The sequence below is a fragment of the Canis aureus genome, chromosome 7 (assembly GCF_053574225.1).
Source record: "Canis aureus isolate CA01 chromosome 7, VMU_Caureus_v.1.0, whole genome shotgun sequence".
Taxonomy (NCBI): domain Eukaryota; kingdom Metazoa; phylum Chordata; class Mammalia; order Carnivora; family Canidae; genus Canis; species Canis aureus.
Genome location: NC_135617.1, coordinates 23,847,445 through 23,872,173, shown reverse-complemented (window position 1 = coordinate 23,872,173; position 24,729 = coordinate 23,847,445). Strand labels below are relative to the sequence as shown.

Below are 24,729 nucleotides of genomic sequence, written 5' to 3'. Positions count from 1 at the left end.
CACATGCTCTTCTTTTAAGATGTAATTCTTAAAATATCACAGGAGATAACATGCTGAGAAGTACAGAGATTTTATTTAATGTTGCCCTGGTTTTCAGAACTTCATTTTTAAAGAAATAAAGCATTCAAATTCAATATTTATTGAACACCTACTTTGTGCCAAGGTGGGGCCCTTGTGGTCCTTGCCCTCAGAGTGCTCATGGTCTGTCCCAGGAGACAGGTATTAAACAAGTAATTATAAGTCTAATCAGAGTCATGAAAGAAACCTTCAAGATACTGAAGGTTTATCTGGACTGGTGTGTCAGGGAAAGTCTTTCTGGAAGCAATATCTAGACTCAGCCTTCAGAGGTGAGTAAGAATTAAACCAAGAGAAAGAGGGAGAGTTCCAGATGGGGGAAGCAGCATGTCAACACGCCAGAACAAGCACAGCAAGCCCCAGGAGGTGAGGCTGGAGTGAAGGGGCCAGTAGGCTCCGAGCCATGTTAAGGATTATGAATTTTATCCTCAGGGCGCCCAGTATGCTGGGGAAGGTTTTAAGAATGGAAATGACATCATCAGATTTATGTTTTTAAAACAGCATTCTTGCCTCAACGAGAAAGTGAAACAAGTCTAGTTGTAAGAAGCTAGAAGGTGAAGTTTTAGTTCAGAGCAGAGATGATGGAGGCCTGCATTAAGGTGGCTGCACTGGGGCTGGAGAGAATTGAACAGATCAGATACCTATTTTCCTTTGTAAAAATAATGGTCTTTTTTTTTCATAATATTTTTCCTACAGAAAATCTTCAGAAAATATGTGAGCACAAAAAAGAAAATAAGTCACTCAACTCCATCTCTGAGGGAGAAGCATTGTTTATTTGATATAAACCCTTCCAGTCTTTTATGCATTTATAATGCATATTTATTTTTAAAAATAAAATTTGTATATTATATATACCTTGTTTAAGAACCTATATTTTTAATAATATCCTTTCTAGCCTCCAGTGTAAGTTCTTTGGCTTGTGTTGGCAAATGAAATGCCTTGGTATCAGTTTGTGCATATTCCCAGAAAGGATCCCCTATCAGTCTTTATAGATAAACCTGAGGCCTATTTTCAGAGCCTGCTATTCATGGTCCTGATCTTATTAATTTCTGATCTGCAGGAACACCTGGGTGGCTCAGTAGTTTAGCATCTGTCTGTGGCTCAGGAAGTGATCCTGGGGTCCTGGAATCGAATCCTGCATCGGGCTCCCTGCAGGGAGCCTGCTTCTCCCTCTGTCTATGTCTCTGCATCTCTCTCTGTGTGTGTGTGTGTGTGTGTGTGTGTGTGTCATGAATAAATAAAATCTTTAAAAAATTTTTCTGACCTGTAGGAGTGTCTACACAGTATTTGGCATCTAAACCATAGGAGAAGGGTCCCTGGGAGAAGCTTGTAGAAGCTCCAGTTCCAGAGCTCTGCTGAAAGGCAGGCAACCACCATTAGGGGTTCCTTGAGGCTGTTGTTGGGGCTGTGGCGATGCTTACTTAGGGAGCTCAGTTGCATCTCTAAATAGTCAAGGTATTATGAGGGTGAATTGCCAAGTAGCTCCCTGCAGAGTGAGCTGAAGCAGGCATGCTCTCTTAAAACCCGCTGAAGGGGAAACTAAGAAGTGCAATACTGAAAATGATATAGTGTTATATGTCAATATCATTTCAGTTAAAAAAAAATGAAATAATATTGGGGATGTGGTCTTAAAATAGTGTGATAACCCTTCTTGACAGGCTGTAAAGCAAACTGATACTCTTCTAAATCGGAAATTGTCAGCCCTGTGTGGTTTGTCTCTTATTTTTGACGCTGCTTACTGATGCTTTGCAAAACCCGTGGAAGGGATTCCAGCTTCCTGAGTCAGCAGTATACACCAGTTGTCTGGGACATTTTTCTAGGGCAGCCACAGAAGATTTAGGGAATAACATCTCTTGATTCTAGAGAAGTTTCTCATAGAATTTTTTTTTTTTTTTTTACTTTTCTCCCAGAAGAGATTAGGAGGGAGAGTCTCATGGCCATGAGCTCCACCTATTTAGATGTGCACACTTGCTGGTCTTTTGTATCTGGCTGCACTTGGCAATGCATAAGGGGAGGGAGGGATAATTCTAGTGGCGCGAAGTCCTGTCCTAACCCTCCTGAGATTCAGCCTTCAGATTGTCAGGGAATGAAAGTACAGGGACTCGGGATTGCTCCAGGTCACAAGCATTCCTACACAGTGCTGCAGGGATGACCCTCTGTGCCCTTCACCAGCCTAGGTTAGATAGAGACAGGAAGTTTCCCCCTAAGAGCTGGAGCAGCCTCTTCAGTCTGTTGTTTTAGTCTCTCTTCATTAACGGTGTTAATGTGTGCTAAAAATACTGGCTTGGGGGATCCCGTGGTGACTCAGTGGTTTAGCACCTGCCTTTGGCCCAGGGTCTGATCCTGGAGACCCAAGATTGAGTCCCATATCAGGCTCCTGGCATGGAGCCTGCTTCTCCCTCTGCCTGTGTGTCTCTGCCTGCCTCTCTCTCTCTCTCTCTCTCTCTCTCTGTCTGTCTTTCATGAATGAATAAATAAAAAGTAAAAATATAAATCTATAAAAATACTGGCTTGTTCCACCCCAGAAGAGGGTCTTTACGGAGCTGTGGCACCATCAGGCTGTCAGTTCTGCGTTGGACAAGATATGCATCTTCCCTTTCTCTCTGAGAGGCTGTTTGCTTCTTTGCATTGGTGAGCAGCTATCTTTGTGAGAGAGGCTGGTTTTTGGTAAATAGAGGGAATTTGCCTTTGAAGACTGTCGTGCGAAAGATCTAAAGGGAAGATATTTCAAGAAGGCTTTTTCTGCTACTGGACCAGCTTATGGTTGGAAGACCCTCAGGTCCTTCTAGGGGACTATGCATATTTAGGTATGTCATAAAAAGTGACAAAACCAAGCATTGCCTTTTTAAATAAGAGCTCAGAAATACTGCTTTATGCCACAAGGGGACAGTTCTTTTTATGTTTATCATCTTGGTGACTCATTCTTATGCCTAGAGAGGAGCTTTAGGTCCCTTCTGCGTCTGGAGTTCTCCCTCTTTTTTAAATTTAAAAAATTTTAAAAACATTTTATTTATTTATGAGAGACACACAGAGAGAGGCAGAGACATAGGCAGAGGGAGAAGCAGGCTCCCTATGGGGAGCCTGATGTAGGACTCCATCCCAAGACCCCTGGGATTATGCCCTGAGCCAAAGGCAGACACTCGACCACTGAGCCAACCGACGTCCTCAAAACATGTTTCTTTCTTTCTTTTCTTTTTCTTTTTTCTTTCTTTTTTCTTTTTTTTTTGGCAAAACATGTTTCTATAATGAGATTAGCTCATATGCAATTGGACAGAGGGGCATAATGTCAGTTCATGTGCTTTTCGCCCTATTTTAGAGGATCCCAAATAACAAGAGTAAAATTATAACCTTCATCAAAAAAGGGAAATGCCCTCAGCTCAACTTTTGCCCCCAGGAGCTCTTTCTGCTCTGATTTAAGAAACTTAAAAATGGAGGCACCCCTAACTTGGTTAAGCAACCAACTCTTGATCTCAGCTCAGGTCTTGATCTCAGGGTCATGAGTTCAGGCCCCACATTGGGCTCCATCCTGGGTGTGGTGCCTACTTAAGAAAAGACAATTAAAAATGAGTGCCTGTGCCCAGGTCCCTATTCCTAGAGAATTGGACCCTAGCCTTGAGGACTCTCAAATGGCAGCAGCTATACTTCCTCCTGTCTTATCCCTGGGAAACCAGCATTTCCATCCTATCACTTGTGTGCTTGGAATATTTCTTTTTTATTTTATTATTTTTTTAAGATTTTATTCATCCATTCATGAGAGACACACACATGGAGAGAGAGAGAGAGAGAGAGAGAGAGAGAGAGAAAGAGAAAGGGAAAGGCAGAGGGAGAAGCAGTCTCCATGCAGGGAGCCTTATGTGGGACTCGATCCCTGGTCTCCAGGATCAGACCCTGGGCTGAAGGCGGCCTTAAACCGCTGAGCCACCAGGCTGCCCTTGGAATATTTCTTGCAGCAACTTCTTGCTGCCATGAGCTGTTGGTTTGCTTCTGAGGTACTAATTGTGTGTGAATGTGTGAGTGTGAGTGCAAGCATGCCCTCTGGTTACCACAGATTTCAGATGGTTTCGAGTGGTCTGGTACTGCCATCCAGAGAGCCAAAGATAGTTAAGCATCCATGACCCCACGAGATGGGAGTGCAAAGCCCTCCTTTCAGCCTTGCCCCAGCACCCTTCCATCTGTGAACCCCCAAGAGTGTGAAGTCCCAGTAGTCAGTTCTGTTTGCAGGCTCTGAAATGGGGCTCCTCGGATTGCAGCTCTGGTCTCAGCTGGAGAGAGAGGAGACTAGTGGAGCCTGTCCATTTCTCAGTGGTTCAGATTCTGCAGGGAAATTCATGGCCCTTTTTCCATCTTCTAAAGTGGGCATGGGATGAGGGCTCCTAAACTAACTTATCACATGGGAAGGGGAGCCAATGGGCTATTTGGAATCCCTTTTTGTTTGGCCTCATTCTGTTGTGACCTTAAGTGAGTAATAACACTTTCTCAGTGGCAGCAGGGAGTTAAGTAGCCTAGTTTACTTTCAGAGACACAGACCATCAGTGGTCTTCACTTCGGGCCGGACATCAGGCTACCACTCACAATGCTCCGACTTGGGGCCAGGTAGAGCCAACAGGAAGGGCCCCAGTGGGAATAAATCAAGGATATGGAACATCAGGCCAGAAGAACTTGCTTTGAAAGTGTTCCCAAGATAAATGTATAACTTGATTCTTTTTTTTTTTTAAGATTTTATTTTATTATTTATTCATGAGAGACACACACAGAGAGAGACAGAGAGACAGAGACACAGGCAGAGGGAGAAGCAGGCTCCATGCAAGGAGCCTGATGCGAGACTCGATCCCAGGACTCCAGGATCAGGCCCTGGGCCGAAGGCAGCGCTAAACCGCTGAGCCACCCAGGGATCCCCTGCATAACTTGATTCTGAACGTTTTACTTTATGGGGGCTGGAGATATCTCCCAGCTTCCCCACTGCCCTGACCCTCCAGTCTTCATGCTACATAGCGGCAGACCAGTTCAAAATCAAGAGATTGCTTTGAGAAGCAAATCTATTTATTTATTAAACTTTTGCATATGAATGTCAAGAGTTTAAAAAGACGGTTGGTTTTGTTTGTACCACACACACATACAAAATGCAATCATGGGAATCCATGGGAGGCCATATTATCCTCAATTTGCTATAAGAGTTGCAAGTGAAGGGTCAATTATTGTTGCTGTGAGCCCCAGAAAACTGTGTCTATGGGAATGAGAGCTGGCGGTGTGTGCCTGTGACCATAAATGCATTCCTGTCTGGGAATTCAGCCAAAGTTCTGATCCATTTTTTTTCTCTTAGCTCCTGTTTTTACAGTTATATCACTGTTAGACTGAAGAAAGGAGATAGAATAATCAATAGACTGGAAGGTATGAGCAAATAAATATGTTTAAATTGGAAAAATGGGGTACCTGGGTGGCTCAGTTGGTTAAGTGGCTGCCTTCGGCTCAGGTCATGATTCCAGGGTCCTGGGATTGAGCCCCGCGTTGGGAGCCTGCTTCTCCCTCTCTGCCCCACTTCTGCTCTCTCTTGCTATCTCTCTTTTTCTGAAATAAATAAATAGATAGATAGATAGATGATAGATAGATAGATAGATAGATAGATAGATAGATGATAGATAGATAGGAAGAACCAATGAATCCACTATACTAACAAGCACTTTCCTTGAAGGAGAATTACAGAATGTTTTATCTCCCTTTTCTAAGAGAAAAGACATTAATATCCAATCATGTGGATCAAAACTTCTCAATATTTCATAGATCCTTCCATGTCAGATTTTCCCCATCTCTACCCCAATCCAAGCCTCTGACATCTGCTCATGCTGCAGCAGTAACAGCCCATGATAAACCAGCTCCCCTATTGCTTCATCCCTCTGCTTGTCATGCTGTACCTTGGCAGACCATTTAAAAATCGCAGATCTAGTCATGATACTTCCTCTAAAATGCCCTCCCAGGGCTCAGCATTGCTCCATATATCTCCTCACCTTCATATTCCATGACTTACCCACTGGGACTACTAGACCTTGGGTGGCCCCACCTACACCACCACCTTATCTCTCCTTATTCCCTATATTAGTCAGGGTTCTTCAGAGACACAGATCAATGATACATGTATATATACAGAGATTTATTTATTTATTTATTTATTTATTTATTTATTTATTTGAGACACAGAGACACAGGCAGAGGGAGAAGCAGGCTCCACGCAGGGAGCCAGACATATATACAGAGATTGATTGATTGATTGATTGATTGATTGATTGATGAGAGACACAGAGACACAGGCAGAGGGAGAAGCAGGCTCCACGCAGGGAGCCAGACATGGGACTTGATCCCGGGTCTCCAGGATCATGCCCTGGGTCAAAGGTGATGCCAAACTGCTAAGCCACTGGGGCCGCCCTATATAGAGATTTATTATATGGAATAAGCTCATATGATTGTGGAGGCTGGCAAGTCCAAAAACAGCAGGGTGGGCCAGCAGGCTAGAGACCCAGGAGAGCTGATGTCTTAGGTCAGTCTGAAGGCAACCTGCTAGAGAACCAGAAGGAGCCAGTGTTGCAGATGAAGTAAAAGGCAGTCAGCTAGAGAATTCTCTCTTGCTTGGGGGAGACTAGTGGGTTTTCTATTGTTGTTCTATTCAGGCTTTTAGATGATTAGATGAGGCCCACCCACATTATGAAGGGCAATCTGCTCTACTCAAAGTCTACAGATGAAAACATTAATCCAAAAACAACCTTACAGAAACATCCAGAATAATGTCTGAGTATATTGATAAATATCTGTACACCTGTGGCCCAACCAAGTTGACACATGAAATTAACTATCTCACTCCTTGTTTGCTTTTTGTCACCTGTCCATACTGGACTTGTTCCAGCTTTTCTAATGTGCTACGCTAATACTGGACTCTGGGTTTTTGCACATGCTACTTATCCCACCCAGAATGTTTTTTCATCTGGTCCATTTTTATTTACCCATCATGTATCAGCTGAAATTCCACTTCCTTGAAGGGAACTTCCCTGATTCTCCCAGGCTAGGTTCATTCCCTTAGATACATATTGCTAAACTCCCTGAACTTCCCTTTATTTTATTTATTTAATTTTTATTTCTTATTCATGAAAGACAGAGGGAGAGAGAGAAGCAGAGACACAGGCAGAGGGAGAAGCAGGCTCCATGCAGGGAGCCCGACGTGGAACTCGATCCCAGGACTCCAGAATTGTGCCCTGGGCCAAAGGCAGGCGCTAAACCACTGAGCCACCCAGGGATCCCCTGCACTTCCCTTTAATATCATACTGAGAGTCACTTGTTTTGTGCCAGTCTTCCTCACTAGACTTTAAGCTCCATGAGGGCAGGAAGCATATCTGCTTTGCTGCTATATGCCTGGATGTTTAACTAGCTGTTCACAGATCATCTAATGAGTGAGTGAATGAATGATCTGAAAGTTTATACTGCATTAAATGCTTACAAGGTACAAGGCCCTTACATAGATACAACCATGTGAGGTAAACTATATTATCTACACTTTTACAGATTGAGGTCCACAGAGGATAAGGACTATTCACATAGAATCTGGCCTTCAAATAAAAGAATAGATGCAACCACTAGCACTTACAGCTCTTACTAAGTGTTAGGCACTATGCTATATACACATATGAGAACTTACAGCAACCTAATGAGATGAGTAGCCCTGTAGCATTCATTCTCTGGCTCCTGGTATTCACTCTGCAGAGTCCACTTCCATGTGTCTCAGGGATCCAGAATCTGGAATTTGTGGGAAGGTTGGTCCACTCTTCACCCTGTGGTCTTTCTGGACCATCTCCAGTTCTATTTTTCTCTGTCTCAGTAAATAGGGGCAAGTTAGCAAGTCTGCTAGCCAAGCAGATGTCCAGTTGAGGAACAGAATGCTGGTCTCACCTTGTTGAAGTTACCCTAGTTTGTATAAGAACCCCCTTGCCTCCAGCCACCGTGAGTAAGCATGTATGGAGAAATGTTTCTCTTCATAGTCACTGTGCTCTTCAAAAAGTAGCCTTCTCTATCTGTCTTCCATTTAGATCAACCTAGCCGGGTGTGTGTGTGTGTGTGTGTGTGTGTGTGTGTGTGTAAGCTATATTCTCTGAATTGACATCTCAGTTAGTACCTAGTGCTGATAAATAGTAAGATTTGGTTTTCTTTCTTTCGTTTTTTAAGATTTTATTTATTTATTCATGAGAGACCCAGAGAGATGCAGAGACACAGGCAGAGGGAGAAGCAGGCTCCATGCAGGGAGCCCCAAGTGGGACTTGATCCCAGACTACAGGGATCATGCCCTGAGCCGAAGGCAGATGCTCAACCGCTGAGCCACTGAGGTGTCCCAAGATTTAGTTTTCTGAAATCCAGTATATACTTGTATGTTTTGAGGCTAAGTGTCTTCCCTGGAAGACTTGAAAATACATCTGCACTCCTAGAGTTTGGGGATATTGTAGCTAAATGTCTGCTTCATTGTATTAAATTACAAATCAATACCCTAGAAGAATGAATTCCCCAAATGATGGAACAGGTCTTTTTTCTTCTATGCCAAGTCACAATATTAATAATGCAGTCAAATGTGGCTCTGCTGTAAAAGAGTTTAATGTTCAAAGACAATTAGACAATTTTATGGCTGACTTGAAGCATTTGTCTCTAACTACTGAGTGGATATCAGTTGCTTCCCTAACGGATTCTTGCTGATAGCCAAAGGAGAGGTAAGATGTGGCAATACCAAAGCTTTTCAATTAATTTATGATTCTGTTAGGTGTAAAGCCTATAATTACTCTGTGGTTGTTGACTTTGCCAAAACTAAGTTGAAAATGTGTTTTATGGGAAAGTTATTTTCTGAACTTGAAAGAGAGCATAGGTTAAAAAAAAAAAAAAGTTTGTACTCCCTCCTCCAGAGTGAGGGGTGCGGAAAAGTGAAGGTTTCTGGTCTATTCCTTCTCCTAACCAGTGAGTTTATAAAATACTATTTGGTAAAACAGGCAAGTATTTAGAACAATCTTTAGATCCTACTTTTACATTATTGACGAGCCATCTCATATCCAACTGATTCATTCAACACATATTTATAAGTGCTGCTGTGCCCAGGGATTGCTGCAGGCTTTGAGATAAACTGGTGACCATGGAAAGGGCTCCTGTTCCCTTGGAGTTCCCATGGCATGCAGGTGACAAGAGATAATATATAAGTAAATAAATTAATGAACAAGATAATTTCAAAGTGGTTGATTTGGGGCAAAAAAATAGGAATTGGTAATGTGACAAAGTATGTGGACTTATAGGAGGGAAGCAGCTAGTCCATTCAGACTCACCTAAAACACTACAGACGTAGGGAGCTGGTGCCAGAGAAAGGTTCCCCATTTCTGCCCCTCTCCTATCTGGCTATGCGAGATGGTGCAGCTCCCATGGAAATGGAAATGGGTTTTGCAAAACCCAGCAGGTGGAAATGGAAGCTTTTGCAAAAAAAAATGGTAAACCACTAATAGGACTCTTCTTGGACTCCCAGTTCAGCTAAGTAGAGCAGATGGCTTCTTAGGGAAAAGAGGAGGAGGCACTAAAAGTCTTAAACAAAAGTAAGATTCCCCAATCGCTGCCTTAATCAAGTTCATTAAAACCAAATGTATATTTAAAGCTTTCTTATGATTAACTTTATTTAATGTAAGTAATAATATTTGAATTCCTCCATAATGTCGAAAGGTGTCTTCATTTAGGAGATGGGAGAAGTGTGCCCCTCTAATGTAAATCTTTGGCTTTCATCAACTGTTTTTGTAATAAGCCCCAAATGCCTGCAGTATAATTTTCTTTTAAAGATGTATTTATTTTATTTTAGGGGATGGAGGGGCAGAGGGAGAAGGAGAGATTTCAAGCTGATTCCCTGCTGACCATAGAAGCTGACTTGGGGCTCAATCCCATGATCTTAGCCGAAACCAAGAATCAGACACCTAACCGACTTAGCCACCCAGGCACCCCTGCAATATAATTTCTACGAATCAGACATTCTGGGGGGGAAAATACTGGGTTTTAAGAACTACTACTACAGACTATTTCCATGTTGCCTCAGCCACTGTATTGTGACAGCTGAGATAATAAGTCTAAACCAAGCAAGAGTTTAACACACACACACAAACTCTATGTGGGAAAAGACCAATGCACAGATAGGAGTTTGTGGAATATGGAATGTGATGTGCACATGGTTGTTTGGTGGAATTCCTACCCTGTGCCAGCCCATAAAGTACATGGAACACTTCTCTGTTCAACAGGGTCCTCTGCAGAGAACTCTTGATAACAGTGACCAGTAATATAGGGCTTTGCCCAAATTTAAGTCAAAAATGCATTTATTCTGAAAGAATACCTTAGAATATGGCCTATACTTGTCCTAACATGGAAAGTTGATGCCTTCTTGATACTAGGGTCCAAGTATTTGCCCTGGGCTTTGACAACCTGGGTTCACATCCTGACCGAACCACTTATTAGCAGTGCAGTCCTGATGAAGTGGCCTCACACCTCTCTCCAGTTTATTTCCTCATCTCTGAAATGTGAAATGTGCAATCCTAGACCCAACCCCTTGTGCCACCAAGAGGATTAAGTGACAACCTTACCATGATATACAGCTTAGGGTAAGAAGCTCAGAAAATGTTTGCCCTCTTGTCATTCCCACCATTATTATGGTGGGGTCCAGCTGGTGCCCACATGGGGTTTCTTTTGCCCTTTTCTGTTGTCCCGGTTGCCTTTTCTCTGTAAGGCAGCATGAAAGTTACATCCCCAGAAATGAAGGTGCTGCTAGGCGGAAAGCATGTGCTGCTTCCTCTTGAAAGAGCACTTTCTCAGCCTCAGAGTGTGGAATGTGCTTTGGTGGAATGTTGCTCTGACTGTCCTCTCTGTGGCCCTGGTGAGCAGAAAGACATGTCTGGGAATTTTTTAAGGAATGTAGCTGATCCAGTAGGAGTTATATCCAAAAGCTTCTCTGTCAGGCTAACTTGAATTGTTTCTATATATGTGTAATATATAATATATATTTGTGTAATATATACATTGTATTATATGTTTATACATTTTAAAAATACATATTTTAAAAATATAGCACGGAACTGATTAAGCAGAATGAATGCTCTTATATTTTGTTGGGAGATCCTTGGGAAGCATGTCAATAGGCTGGTAGATCTTCTCTTTTCTGCTCTAGGCCATGCTACAAACATGGGCAAGACACTTGCCCTCTTTTCCTTTCATTTAGCTATATGAAAATGAATATGATGGACACAAAGAGACATTTATTTATTGCAGTGTTATTTGTGACAAAAGAATTGGAAACAACCTAAGTGATTATCAATAAGGGAATTGCCTAATAAACTATATTTTCCATAGAATACTATAATAGCAGTTTTTGAAAAAAAGCACATTGCAAATAATACATGTGGCAATTATGCTAAAATATACACACACACTACTATATACTGTTGAAAGAGTATATATATTTGTGCTTCCGTGTGTGTGTGCACTCACAGAAATAATCTGGAAGGGATGACACCAAACTGGGAATATATTTTCCTATAGGAAGGGAATGGGATGGAGAGGAGGGAGGTAATGATCAAGGGGAATTTTGCTTTGTCATATTTTAATTTTATTCTACAATGAGAGTTTAGACATGCATTACTTGTGTGATTAAATTTAAAATAACTTCTAAAGTAATCATGAGGCTGACTATCTTAGTTTGGGCTTCTGTGACAACAACTAAACAATAAACATTTACTTCTTAAAAATTCTGAAGTCTAAGATGAAGTGGCAGTGATTTTTTGGTTTTGGTGAGGACTCTCTTCCTGGCTTGTAGTCAGCCACCTTCTTGCTGTGTCCTCACATGGCAGAGGGTGGGGAGACTCTAGTCTCTTCCTCTTCGTATAAAGGTACTAATCCCATCATGAGAGTACAACCCTCACAATCTCATCCAAACCTAAGTACTTTCCAAAGGCCCTGCTTCCTAATATCACCGTGGGGATTAGGACTTCAATATATGAATCTGGAGAAACGCACGCATTTAGTCTGTGTTGCTAACCTATAAGGTTTTTGAAAATCACCATTCCAGTCAGGTTTGACTTGCCCATGATTCAAGCATCTTCAGAAACATCCTCTCTAAGCTGTCTAAGCTGAGGGAGTGTGGTTTACCTCCACTCAGTTATGCCTGACAACTGAAGGGAGGCAGTGCAGACTGAAGGGTTTTATTTTTTTTTAAAGCTTTTATTTATTTTAGAGAGAGAGAGTGGGGAAGAGGCAGAGGGAGAGGGAGAGAAACTCTGGCAGACTCCCCACTGAGCATGTAGCCCCACACAGAGCTCAGTCTCACCACCCTGAGATCACGACCTGAGCCAAAATCATCAGTCCCTCAACCGACTGAATCACCCAGGTGTCCACTAAAGAGTTTTTAAAAATCTAAGCATATTCTAGATATCTATGTTTGTAATACAAAGGAATAAAAAAACTTTAACAAAATCTAGACTGTTTGTGCTACCCAGAAAACACCGTAAGAGACCTGAGTTTTAAAAGATTAAGAGTTACCCACAAACAAGCTTAATGCTAAGAACCAAGGGTGTCTCAGAGCTATGTGTCTTCTGTGAATCTACCCCTGACTGTGCTAACCATTATCCGTGACCTGGATTATTTGTACATATGTCCTACTATTTTTTTTTAAATGTCTATGGATCAAGAATAAAATACTTGATTTTTCATAGTAGCCTTTGGTCACTGGGCTTTTTTTGACCACTTAAAAAAGTTTAATTAGAAAACATTTAATACATATGAAAATAGAAAGAAAAGCACAATGGACCTATACAAATCACCTAGATTTCATAATTTTCAGAGTATGGCCAATCTTATTTCATCTATACTCCTCTCCTCCAAAACTGGGTTACTTTGGATGAATCATGTTATTTCATCTGTAATTATTTCATTTTGTATATCTAAAACCACTCTTCTAAATAACTGCAGCATCTTTATCACACATTCAAAAATTAATCACTCCTTGATATCATAAAATATTCAATAATTACATTTTTCTGTCACATAAAATTTTAAGTTTCTTTTCATGGGAATCCAAGAGAGGCTGTATATAACAATTCACTAAGTCTTTTAAGTCTTTCTTAATCTCTGAGTTTCTCCTCCATCTCTTTTTTATTTTCTGCAGTTTTTTTGTTGATATTGAAAAAAATCAGGTCATTTGTCTTACCGAGTAGTGTTTTTCAGTGTGGTCTGGTGTTGGTTTGTGACAAGCATAGGGTAAATGTTTAGAACTTATTATAGCAATTAGACATTGCTGTAACATCCAGGCTTTTGAGTATTATCAGCAAATGTGGTTTGGACTTAAAATTTTGTGTATGAGGCTGTTCTAATGCTGAAGCTAGAATGATAAAACATTCTAGAGTAATTATGAGCATGAAGAAGCTAGTGTCAGAAAGTCAATAAACCTGCTACTTCCTGCATCACAAATGCCTTGGCTATGAAAATATGTCAGCAGAGGGGTGTCTGGGTGGCTCAGTCAGTTAAGCATCTGCCTTTGGCTCTGGTCATGATCTTGGGGTCCTGGGACTGAGCCTTGGATTGGGTTCCCTGCTCAGTGGGAAGTCTGCTTCTCCCTCTCCTTCTGCCACTCCCTCCCCCTACTCATATTCCTGTACTCTCTTTCTCTTTCTCTCTCTCTCTCTTTCTTGCTTTCTCTCAAATAAATAAATAAATAAATAAATAAATAAATAAATAAATAAATAAATCTTTTTAAAAATGTCAGCAGAATTAAACAGTAGGCTTAGTGATATATGAAAAGTTATGAATTTACATAAAGGCTAATCTGTTAAATTTGAGATTATTGTCTTTATTATGTGATAAGTAGAAGCTGATCATGAACAATAGTTATAGTGTACAGATGTATGATGACTTTTGAGGGAAAAGTTCTGTCAAAAGTAGGAACTCTTAGTGTTCCTCAAGATAAGAAGCTAGCTTGATGGCAACTCTTTAAAAATGTGAATTTCTTTTTTTAAAACAAAGATTTTATTTATTTATTCATGAGAGATAGAGAGAGAGAGAGAGAGAGAGAGAGAGAGAGAGAGGCAGAGATACAGGCAGAGGGAGAAGCAGGCTCCATCCAGGGAGCCCGATGCAGGACTCTATCCCGGGTCTCCAAGATCACACTCTGGGCTGAAGGTGGCACTAAACTGCCGAGCCACCTGGGCTGCCCTAAAAATATGAATTTCTGTGATATCTTTTGTATTTTAATCATCTTAGTACTCTTGTGCAAAGAAGAAAAGCAATGTGCTTTTCAATGGCAAATAAGATCAAAAGAGAAACAAAAGCTTAGAAGAGCAGAGTTTCAATTGATTGTTATGACGTATTCCATAATTATAACCACTGTCAATGAAGAATATCCACATGTGACTTTCTACATATATAACGAATGATCACTGGATATCTCTTGAATTTTATCAAGCATTTTGAATTTAATTTTCCATCAAAAGAAAATCCATATAGCGGAGATTCATGAATCTGGAAGTCCATTTTTTTCATTGAAAGATAATTTAAATTTAACCATATACAATAAATTACTCAAGTTGGCTACTATAGATTGAAGATAAATTTTGAAAATGCAACTTCTGCTGATTCACTTTATTTTTTATTTGTTTTTTTTTAAAAGATTTGTATTTATTTATTCATAGAGACACATAGAGAGAGGCGCAGACACACACAGGCAGAGGGAGAAGCAGGCACCATGCAGAGAGCCTGACGAGGGACTCGATCCTGGGTCTCCAGGATCACTCCCTGGGCCACAGGTGGTGCTAAATTGCTGCGCCACTGGGGCTGCCCTGCTGATTCACTTTAGATAAAAATTAAGAAGTAAATATCTTGAGCTTGCTAAAGTTACTTTAAAATCTGTTCTTCCATTCCTGTAAACACCTCCTTGTGAGACTGTTTTCTCTACTCTGATTATTATTATACATAGAAAAAATTCATATAAATATCCTCAATAAGTAGCGTTTTCCTTAATCTGGTTTAGGTCACACTGGTTAATAGATTTGAAGTAAAAAAAAAAAAATAGATTTGAAGTAAGCAAATTTTAAAAAAAGATGATTTATTTATTTATTTATTTATTTATTTATTTGAGGGAGGGAGACGGAGACAGAGAGAGAGAGAGAGAGAGAGAGAGAGAGAGCATGAACAGAGGGGTGGAACAGAGGGAGAGGAAGAAGCAGACTCCCTGCTGAGCAAGGAGCCAGACTCTGGCTTGATCCCAGGACCCAGAGATCATGACCTGAGCTGAAGGCAGACACTCAGCCAACTGAGCCACTGAGGCGCCCTGAAGCCAGCTGATTCTAAACATTAAAATTTTTAAATAGTGATATACATAGTGTTCATTCAAAGTGTGTATGTAAGCATTTAATATAAAGAACTGCTACTTTGTTCAAAGCTTTATTTAGCTGTGACTGCAGAATGACAGAAAATTCGGAGTGTAATAGCAATTTTCTATTGTGTATTTGCACATTTTCAATGAATAATGTGCATAGCTTTTCTAATTCTTTTATTTTATGTATTTTTAATCTGTAAATAAAAAATTGGGGCTTGTATTTTGTACGTTAATTTTTTCCATTAATACATTTTTATTATACTTACAAATAAAATTTTAAAAACTGAGAAATAAAAAGGCTAGAAATAAAAAGTCAAGTTAGAAGAAAGCATCCGCATGGTGTCCTTTAACACGTGCCTCTATTCCTCATATTTTCTCTACATTGGTAGTTAGATCTCCTAGAAGCTTGATCAAATTTGGGCTCTTTTTGGAGAGTGAGAGGCACAATTGGTGTTATGTACTTCCAACAGAAGGTATACAATGTCTAGTTGCTGCTGTCTCTCTCTGTAATGTTATTACCTGTTGATTGCCGAGATCCATTAATGCATTAAGCAATGTACAATGATCATATTTCTGTCATTCTTCCTTTATTTATCTCTGTACTTCTGTACTATGAGGTAAACTTTTTCAAAGAGAAACTTCATCTCATTTACTGTTTGATCATCCTGAGGCAGAGGAGGCATGGATAGTACAGGACACAAAATCCTTTTGACACGCTCAGAATCCTTGCTCCTGGTGCTGCTTTTCTAGTGATCTCTTGTCATAGAGAAATAGCTCTCACCAACTGTTTTTTTTTTTAAGTTTGTATTAGAATTCCAGTTAGTTAACATGCAGTGTTCTATCAGCTTCAGGCATACAATATAGTGATTCAACACTTCCATATATCACCAGGGCTCATCACAACAAATACACTCCTTAATCCTCATCACCTATTTAACCCATCCCTTTGCCCACTTCCCCTCTGATAACCATTAGTTTGTTCTGTATAATTAGGAGTCTGTTTCTTGCTTTGTCTCTCTTATTTTTTTCCCTTTCCTTGTTTGTTTCTCAGATTCTACATATGAGTGAAATCATATGATATTTGTCTTTTTCTGACAGACTTATTTTACTTAGTGTTGTACTTTCTAGATCCATCCACGTCGTTGTAAATGGCAAGATTTTATTCTTTTGATGGCTGAATAATATTCCATTGTATATATTTACCACGTCCTTTTTACCCATCCAGGGACACTTGGGCTGTTTTCATAATTTGGCTAATGTATATAATGCTGCTATAAATATTGGAGTGCATGTGTCCCTTTGAATTAGAGTTATTGTATTCTTTGGGTAAATATCCAGTGATGCAATTGCTGGATCAGAAGGTAGTTCTATTTTTAACATTTTAAGGAACCTCCATACTATTTTCTACAGTGGCTGCACCAGTTTGCATTCCCATCAACAGTGCATGAGTGTTCCTTTTTCTCCATATCCTTGCTAACACTTGTTGTTTCTTGTGTTGTTGATTTTAGCCATTCTGACAGGTGTGCAGTGATATCTCATTGTAGTTTTGATTTACATTTCCCTGATGATAAATGATGAAGAGTATCTTTTGATGTGTATCTTGGCCTACTGGATGACTTCTTTGGAGAAATGTTTGCTCAAGTCTTTTGCCCAGTTTTTGTTGGATTATTCTTTTTTTTTTTTTTTTGAGTATTGAGTTCTATAAGTTCTTTATACATTTTAGATTCTAACCCTTTATCAGATAGTCATTTGCATATATCTTCTCCCATTCAGTAATTTGCCTTTTAGTTTTGTTGATTGTTTTCTTCTGCACAGAAGCTTTTTATTTTGATGTAGTCCTGATAGTTTATTTTTGCTTTTGTTTTCCTTGCCTCAGGAGACATATCTAAAAAGAAGTTACTATGGCTACTGTCAAAGAAGTTACTGCCTGTGCTCTTTTAGGATTCTTATGTTTTCAGGTCTCATATTTAGGTCTTTAATCCACTTTGAGTTCATTTTTGTATATGGTATAAGAAAGTGGTCCAGTTTCATTCTTTTGTATGTTGCTGTCCAGTTTTCCCAACACCATTTGTTGAAGAGATTATCTTTTTCCCGTTGCATAATCTTACCTGCTTTGTTGAAGATTAATTGACCATATAGGGGAATCCCTGGGTGGCTCAGTGGTTTGGCGCCTGCCTTTGGCCCAGGGCGCGATCCTGGAGTCTCGGGATCGAGTCCCGCATTGGGCTTCCTGCATGGAGCCTGCTTCTCCCTCTGCCTGTGTCTCTGCCTCTCTCTCTCTCTCTCTGTCTCTCATGAATGAATGAATGCGTGCATAAATAAATAAATAAATAAATAAATAAATAACTTTAAAAAAAATAATTGACCATATAATTGTGGGCTTATTTCTGGATTTTCTCTTCTGTTCTATTGATCTGTGTGTCTGTTTTTGTGCCAGTACTGTACTGTTTTGATCCCTACAACTTTGTAACGTGACTTGAAGTACAGAATTGTGATACCTCCAACTTTGCTTTTCTTTTTCAAGATTGCTTTGACTAGTCTCGATCTTTTGTGGTTTTATATAAATTTTAAGATTCTTTGTCTCACCAAGTGTTTAATGAGTATCTACTCTGTGCAAAGCACTGTGGAGGCAAGTAAGGTTAAATAAGAATAGGATATGGTTCTTTAACCTTAAGAATTTTTTGTGTGTCATTTTTTGGATCAGCTCTGACATCTAAAATTCTTTAAGGTCATCAGTGTAAGGAATTCAGTGCTAAATCACTTCATTCCACAACTTTTCCCTATAAAGGTAAAAGTGAGCTGCAGTCATTCCTAATTATAGCTTTTAATTTCAACTTCATAAGCTGGTGTCCTTTCTTTCTTCCTCTTTGTCTAACAAATTTGTATTTATACTTGTTAAAAATGGTAACACTGTGGGGAGAATGGGGACTTCGTTTGCCCAAATGAATATTGTTTAACTGTTGAATCTCAAATTGCCAAATATGAATTTGTTCTTGGGCTTTTTATGGTATCTCACATTCAGCTTGTCTGATAATGGACAAAATTCGGGTCACTAAATATCATGGACATGTAAGACTATCAGACATGACAAAAGGCAAATATAATGTGAATGTTCCTTCATACTATCTTGTAAAGGAATATAGACTATCTTTTATCTTTATTTTTTCAGACTGCCAACTATTATTCCAGGAGCAAAATACTGTTTTGCTTTATAAATGTAAGAAAAATAGCATCTATAGGGGGTCTTCCTCTTCTACAGAGAGAGTGTCCTGACTCTTCCACAGGATACCATTATGAGGGTTTTGCCAGTTTCTAGGTGTATCTATATGAAATAACCACTAGATGCTTTTGTGGACCTACTAGACATGGTGACAACTTTGTCACGTGGAGTCCATAAGCCTCTGCTCCAATTGGAAAACTACCATTTTGGTCCCATAGGATCAGAGTCAGCTTAGACCCATAACCAACATGAAAAATCTGGCATTCCACTTTCCTCAGTGCCAACAATCCTAGTAAGTGGTTCCATGTCCTTTTGTAGAAGGATCAGTGAAACCTTTATTGTATGAGCTTTGTGGTAGTATTGCCGGGTTTTTTCCCAAGAAGACCTTACCTCTTCTCAGTCATTGGCCTGTAAACCTATGAATTACAGCAACTGATATCAACCTTCTGCTCTCAGCTGACTCATTTTTTATACAAGTCAAATAACATCCTGGTCAATTGTCTCCTCATCTTTCCCATGGCCAATCAGCATTGCCATAGATGCCTTCCAAATGGCCAAAACCTCTTGTTTGCCAGTGTGGCCTTGTCGGCAGTTCTTATATTTACATCCACCTAGCCTCTGATGGTTAGTTGTCACAGCCTGGCCTCTGCGATTTTGGAATCTTGTCATTTCCCATTAATTCAGAAGAGCCTTATACTATGGCAGCATCTCCTATAGACAACTCTGGTCAACAGAGAACAGAACCACTGGACTCCTTCATAATGCCCTTTATCCCTTTAGTGATCAGATCTTCCTGGGATCATGTTCAGACAGTGAGTGCTTCGGTTCATAATAAATCCAGTCTAGTGCACCCATCTTTTTGCCTTTTGACTCCTCCCTCAACATTCTGCCAAAGCTGTTCCTGCATCCCTATTAGCCTCTGTAGGCCATTACTGTGCCCAGACTTCAAGGAGCCAGGCCAGCTTCAGGTGTCTGTGCCAGATACTAAGCCACAACTTACAAGAGAGTGCTTTTGTGTCAATAAATTCTCATCAGTCTAGCCTGACATTCATCCCATTGACCTTCCCTCACCCATGTGTTCCCTCAGTTCCATCAGTACAGAACAGTGGAAACTGAAAGTCCTTCGCTATGAATCTAGTTCCTGCAAGAGCAGGGACTCTGTTTCCTCACATGGTGCTGAGACCTGACCCTAACTATTGGCTGGGGTGGAAGGATTTTGAAGAAGAGGAGTATCACTTTAGGAAGCAGTTGCCTCAAGTGAGGTCTTTTGGTCTCTGAGCAAGAAGCGGCAACTTTCCTCTATCAAGTAAAAGTTGCTTTAGGGGTTCAAAAGTTCAGGGGGGGATTTGGGAGTTCAGAATTCTGGAACTTGTCCACAAAATGTTCCTATGGCAAGTCTCAGGGTGGGTGGCTCCATCTGGGTAAACTTCCTACACCTCTACGTTGTGCCAAGAGATATGCTGAGGGAGTCCCACTCTGTAGTGTCAAAGAAACTGCATCCTCAGGTGAGGTGCTGCGTAGGTCTCTGGTCTGCAGTTCTGGTTGGAGCAGCAGTCACTTAAAAGGTAAAGTCAAGGGGATCCCTGGATGGCTTAGCGGTTTAGTGCCTGCCTTCCACCCATGGCATGGTCCTGGAGTCCTAGGATCGAGTCCCACATCGGGCTCCCTGCGTGGAGCCTGCTTCTCTCTCTGCCTATGTCTCTGCCTCTCTCATGAATAAATAAATAAAATCTTAAAAAAAAAAAAAGGTGAAGTCAAGAGAATGATGAGGTGGTATATACAGGTGCCTGAAACAAGGGGTCTCCACTAGACTTTATTTACAAGAGGAACTCAGAGAAATACATCATTTAAACCCAGAACTTCCTGTGTGACAGATACATTCACAGGGTTCACAGAGGCCCAGTTCTTCCAAGTGTCTCAAACCCCAAAAGGCATACTAACTCTTGAGGAAAGCAATATTGAACCAGAGTCAAACATGGTTGTCTAATGCCATAATAGCAATAATAATAGTCGTTACTAAAAGCTGGTATCTATGCCATTCTAGATTCATTATCTTATTTCTGTAACATAATGTTTCTATTATCTTATTTAACACTATCTTATTTAATGTTCATCACCATTCTATCACAAATAGATAATATATCCATTTTACAAAGAAGCAGCTGATACTCAGAGAAGTTAAGTAGCTTTTACATAGTAAATTAACCAGTAAGGAGCGGATCCTAAATTTACCTGGCTCCAACTTTAACTTATAAGCTATGTTGACACTCAACAAAGCCATGAGAATTTAAGAGAAGTAATGTATATACTAGCCAAAATTTTATACATATGTAAATAATTTATACATACGTAAATACTTTCTGAGAAAGGAACAGTACAGCAAGCCGATGATGTAAAAACACTGGTAAAAAAGCTGAGGGTCCCCTGGGGCGTGATCCTGTAGTGGGGCTCCCTGCAAGGAGCCTGCTTCTTCCTCTGCCTGTGTCTCTGCCTCTCTCTTTCTGTGTCTCTCATGAATAAATAAATAAAAAAATTAAAAAAAATTTTTTTTCAATTTTTATTTATGATAGTCACACACAGAGAGAGAGAGGCAGAGACATAGGCAGAGGGAGAAGCAGGCTCCATGCACCGGGAGCCCGACGTGGGATTTGATCCCAAGTCTCCAGGATCGCGCCCTGGGCCAAAGGCAGGCGCTAAACCGCTGCGCCACCCAGGGATCCCTAAATAAATAAAATCTTAAAAAAAAAAAAAAGCTGAAAGCAGTGTGATGATTTTTAAAAATTACATCAAACTATAGTTAGGAAAAGGTAAAAGCAAAAAAAAAAAAAAAAAAAAACTAGTAGAAGGAAGCTCTTCTTCTGTAGGATCTTACTGTGATTGATGTTCACAAGAGGAGCAGTCCCAAAGACCATTAAAGGGATACCCCCTGCAGTCAGTCTTTCTTCAGTTCTTGGTAATTCTAGAATAAATTTTGAACTGTCACCCCTGAAATATTACTTTCAAGGAAAGTACTGTTTATGGAGTACTGTTTATGGAGTACTGTTGACATTGCTAAAACCATTAACTAGAAAGATCCTATTACAACTATTATTTGAGGGATTAAATATGATGTGTTCCAGCAACAAACTGAGGCAGGTGTAGGGGGCAGCGGTTGTTCTGGCAAGAGGTGAATCTTGGAGATGGTATTTGAGGGGTGGCATCCTACTCAGCTGATTCTCAGCCAACAAGGACTTCCTGGCAGCAACTGCCTGACAGCTTATCCTTAGGAACTCTGGAGACAACTCTTGCATCCCTGTTATTCTGCTTGTTGATATGTCATCCTTTATGGCAGGATTTCCCCCCTTTTGACTGAAGCAAACCTCACTTGTGTAACTCCTTATATATTATATATATCAGTTATGTCCCTTAGTGGGTTTGATAGAAATAATTGATGAGTGTATCCCGGGGGATGTCAAAAGGTGCATTTGCTAGGAGCCAGTTTCTACTATTTCTGCAAACATTAGCATCATTAGTAGGCACTTTCTATGTGTGATCATTGTGACAAAAAGTATCATCTTGAGTATCCTAGTTGCCATTTGAGATCATTCTTTTATCTCCATTTTACAGAGGAGGAGACTGCAGCTCAGAGGGCTTAAATGGCTTGTCCACAGCATCATGCATGTAGCAGCTGGAGTCAAGTCCATGGCTGTTTTATGTCAGTGCCCTGGTCTGAACTTGACATTTAAAAAAATGGAGATAAACTTCATATATCATAGAACTCATCCTTTTGAAGTATACAATTTAGTGGTATTTTCTATATCCACAAAGTTGTGTAGTCATTACCTATTCCAGAACATTTCTATCACCCCAAAAAGAAAACCCATACCCATTAGTAGTCATTCCCCATTCTCTTTCCCTGTGCCCCCTGCCAGTCACCAATGTACTTCCTGTCTCTATGGATTTGTCTATTCTAGATATTTTATATAAATGCAAGTATATAATGTGTGATCTTTTATGTCTGGCTTTGTTTACTTAGTTTAATGTTTTTCAAGGTCCATCCGTGTTATATAGGATATATCAGTTCATTCCTTATTTTATTTTATTTTTTTTTAGAGAGAGAATGTGTCTGCAAGCAGTGAGGGAAGAAGGGCAGAGGGAGAGGGGGAGAACGAATCTTAAGCTGACTCACATGGTAGGTCTATGACTTAATTGGATGTTTACCTGAGAAAACTCTGGAATCTTTTTCGAATATGAAAGTAAAATAAGGTAGTTTCTGTGGCAATGCTTTAGAAGACTATCATAGTATGGAAAAGCAGGCTCCTGGAGGGGATTTTTCCTTTGGAGCTTTGTTAAGTGTTTTTGTAAAACTGTCCAGTGACTTGAAGTGCTTTGTAAAGCAATGTGATCCTGATTCTTAGTGTGTGGGCCAGGGAGCACATGATTTACAGAATAATAATTATGCTTCCATTTCCATTTCTCGTCTTTGGAATACATCCAACTACTTTTTAAGACTAATTTGATAAAAACAAGTCATGAACTAATGAAATACTGTTCTTGGTGTCCTCTTCTTTCCATCCATTGGGCATTTGATGTGGGCCCAGTGGGTGGAGTGAGTTTCTTCTTGGTGGAAGGAGCAAGGCAGCTGTCCGGGGTCAGCATTGTCTGCCAGTAATTTTTCAGTTAATGATATTCAGGCAGTGATAGTTCTTTTGCTCTGTAACATATTTATAAAAAATAACAAAAGCAAACTAAAGATTTGTTCCTCTTACATGATTTTTTGAAGTCATAGACTGTCTCTAAGAGTGGTAAGGAATAGACAAACCCAGTGCCCCTCATTCCTGCCTGGGACTCTCATGTGCTTTATATGATTCACATAGATTGATAGGATACATGTGATTGTGAGAAATATGCATAGAAACATATGCTGAATTTGAATATACATATGCATGCCTATGACCCTAAAATTCTACTCCTAGATAGACTTGGCATATGTGTCTTCACCAAAAACTATGCATGTAAGAATATTCAAAGCCACACTGTTTTGAGTACATGAAATATAAAACTACCCGAAAGCCTATCAATAGAATGGATAAATGAATTGTGGCGTATTCATACAATGGAACACTACATAGCCATGAGAATGAATAGAGTACAGTATGGATGAATTTCACAAATGTGAAATGAAAGAAGCCAGACAGAAAAGGATACATTCTATTTGATTCCATTCACATAAAATTCAAAAATCGGCGAAACTAATCCATGTTGTTAAAAATCAGGAGAGTGGTTACTCCTGGGGGGTGAAAGTAGAATTAGATGTGCATGAGGGGGCTTCAGGGATACTGGTGATTGATTTTTGTTGATTAAGGTGCTGGATACATGGGTCCGTTCTGTTTCTGAAAGTTCAGATGTCCCAGCAACATTTTACTTTAGTATTAAAACTAGAGGGACACCTGGGTGGCCCAGCGGTTGAGCGTCTGCTTCAGCTCAGGTCTTGATCCCGGGGTCCTGGGATCGAATCCTGCTTCGGGCTCCCCACAGGGTGCCTGCTTCTCCCTCTGCCTGTGTCTGCCTCTCTCTCTGTCTCTCATGAATAAACAAATAAATCTTTTTAAAAAATCAAATAAAATATTGCTAAACATTTTGCTAAACCTGATACAGACTGTAGAATTATAAGACATATATTCTATCACAAGGAGTCCCTGCACTGATTTAACCAATACCCAGTGAACAGAGATTGAGCTGGGTCGAATATTTCTAGCTGGGGGAGGGGCGGGAATTGGAAGGGATTGCCTTTTTTTTTTTTTTTTTTAATTTATTTATGATAGTCACACAGAGAGAAAGAGAGGCAGAGACGCAGGCAGAGGGAGAAGCAGGCTCCACGCACCAGGAGCCCGACGTGGGATTCGATCCCGGGTCTCCAGGATCGCGCCCTGGGCCAAAGGCAGGCGCTAAACCGCTGCGCCACCCAGGGATCCCAGGGATTGCCCTTGAGTGTGCTCCCCACCTCTTCTTATCAGTAGCTGCATCCTAGCTGTGGTACGCTCATGGTCTTTTC

At 40.3% G+C, this 24,729-nt stretch overlaps 1 protein-coding gene across 5 annotated transcripts in view; it reads left to right on the top strand.

The window, feature by feature from the left end:
• ANKRD6 (ankyrin repeat domain 6) overlaps window positions 1-24,729 on the top strand; it is a 197,340-nt gene that overhangs the window by 80,928 nt on the left and 91,683 nt on the right. Inside the window, exon 3 of one of the 5 annotated variants that reach the window (XM_077903074.1) lies at window positions 22,788-22,866. The exons of the other annotated variants lie outside the window; for them this stretch is intronic. The gene's annotated coding sequence lies outside the window, so the exon portion shown is untranslated. The remainder of the gene's footprint in view (window positions 1-22,787; window positions 22,867-24,729) is intronic. 5 annotated transcript variants of the gene reach the window in all.